Raw genomic sequence first — 2608 nt, 5'->3', positions numbered from 1 at the left:
ACAAATAGCTTTTTAACTTCGTAATTTTTTTATTTTAATTTTTTTTCTCTTATTTATTTTAATTTTTTTTTTATTATCATTTATAAATTTTATACTCAACATTGAGAAGTAAGAGTATTAATCGATCGAGTCTTTTGAAAAATAAGCGGTTTGATATATCAAATCGCATACAATTGACATGATTATTTTAATTAAAAAGAAAAATTTTAAAAGAATAAAAAGTCATCTGTCTTCAATTCACACGTTTTATTAAATAGATTTATTCTAAATAGATATCTTAGGTATCACTATCGATATATGATTTAGTGCCTGAACTCGCCTGCCAGAACTTTTTCTAATCGATTGGCCGCTCGTAAATCAAGTACAATGGTCGGAGTTAAGAATGGTACGCCCTGGGCCAACATTGACTCAAATATACTGATTCATAATTCCGGGCCCGTGTTAAAGTCAGAAGCCCATCCCACTTCTTTATCCACTTCATTTAAGCTCATCGTCCCCAAATTAATGAGAGAGAGAGAGGATACCTTTGTAATTAAAAATAAAATAAAAGAAATTGTGGGAAAAGCAATATCAGCTCATATATATGACCCATGCAGAGATTTCCATGGCGATTTGTATATAACATGAAGCAAGACCACCCCAGCAGATACAGGCAGGCTCGAGGTGACGAGTGCATGCATGCGGCCATACCTAACGCCAATAGCGTGATTTAACAGAAGAGATTTCCCAAGTTCTACAAGGAAGCCGCCAGGGGGACTCGATAAATTAATGAGTAATATTTGACTTGTCCATTAATGATTCTGACTTAAGTCCATGAGGGACGGGGCTCGGTTTAGATTTACAATTCATCTCATTATTATTTATTACTATTCATCAATTTTAATTCACAAATTTCATTATTATTCACAACTCATCTCATTATTATTCACAATTCATCTCAATTTATCTTTGAATCCAAACGATACAATTAATTGCAGGATTAATGTGTACGAAATTACTGGCCGGGGCAAGCTGGTGGATGAGAACATGATGATTGTGCTCCGAGTTCGGATTAGAGAGATGAAGATCTTAGAGACGAATGACGAGCCACCTTCGAACTGGATGTTGTTCTTAATTTATATGTTCAATCTGCATGGGGATTTCCATGTGCTCGATCGAGCTAATTAATTATTGATCTTTACCTGATCTACAGTTAGCTAGCTAGCCATGATTTTGTAAATATTGATTGATCAGCATCACGACGTACACATATGATCCTCGGATCCCTAGCTAGAACCTGCATGCACGCGGGCTGCTGCATGCACCTGGTTTGTGCTCGATCTTTGCGGCGGTGTCAACTTCTGGTGCATGCCTGCAGTAACGTACATTGTTAATTGTAGTGATCGCCATGTTGTTCAGTTGCGTACCCGAAAGTGGAAACAGTACTGATCCAGAACTTGTCTCCACTTAATTAATTAAGGGATTGTTTTTTTTTTTTTCCGCAAGCTATTAATTCATTATGAGTGTGTGTAGGAAATCGTGGAACGTAATTTTTAAAAAAATAAATAAATATAAATTTTTTGTAAAAAAAAAAAATTATTTTTTAAAAATATATCTTAATTTTTTTCAAAATAATTATACAGTGTTTATGTACTTCACAACTGTAAGTAGTATTACTCTAATTGTTATTTTCATCAACAATTTATTATGTAAACGAATCAATGGAATTTAATCAAGCTGATTTCAAGCGATTTATCCAATAATATTATTATTTATAGCCGTAGGATCAAAACATTTTATTTTTCAAAATGAAATATATATATATTTATATAACTTATAAAGATGATCATGTGATCTCGTGAAAACAATATTAATATTAGCTAGGTTGTGAGGTTATTTGTGAAATATTTATTTTATTCAACAATTCTACACCATATATCTTATAAAAAAAATAAAAAATAAAAATAGATGTGTAATACAGAGGTGTGAGTAAATTTTTTTTTTATAAAATATATTCCATCCATATATTTTTAATTTCACCAGTGTTTTAAATTTTATACCGTACCGATCGGTACGGTTGGAATTTAGCGTACTAGAATAATGACCAATACAGAAAGTGTATGTGTTTCATATCGGATCAAATATTGGTAGTATCAGTGCATTTCAATCAATACCAACATGTTTTTAGTGTATCAGCCGGTTTTAATGTACTGGTCAATTTTTTTTTTTTTTTGTCATTAATGTAAAAATTTTGACTTTTTTATAATTTTCATTTCAATTCTCATATTTAAAAACTATTTTTTTAACTTTTTGTAATCCATTTTTCTCGAGGACATAAAAATCAAATCTCTATTTTTATTTTCATGATAAAGATGAATAATTATTTTTTTAAATAGTTGAATTCTGAACTTAAAAGTATTATTAAATTTTATAAATATGTTTTAAATTTTTAAGAGTTACATTGATATTATTTTAAAATATAATTTATATATATAGATTATTTTAAAATAATTTTATATCAAAATATTTTATTTTAATGTCTTAACGAAACTTACATCGAAACAATACTCAAAACATTGGTTGCATTTTCTCAATTCTCATATACTCAAAGCTAACGATGAAATCTAGG

The sequence above is a fragment of the Juglans regia genome, chromosome 10 (assembly GCF_001411555.2).
Source record: "Juglans regia cultivar Chandler chromosome 10, Walnut 2.0, whole genome shotgun sequence".
In the NCBI taxonomy this organism is placed as follows: domain Eukaryota; kingdom Viridiplantae; phylum Streptophyta; class Magnoliopsida; order Fagales; family Juglandaceae; genus Juglans; species Juglans regia.
The sequence above is the reverse complement of the archived record's forward strand: the minus strand, read 5'-3'. Positions refer to the sequence as shown.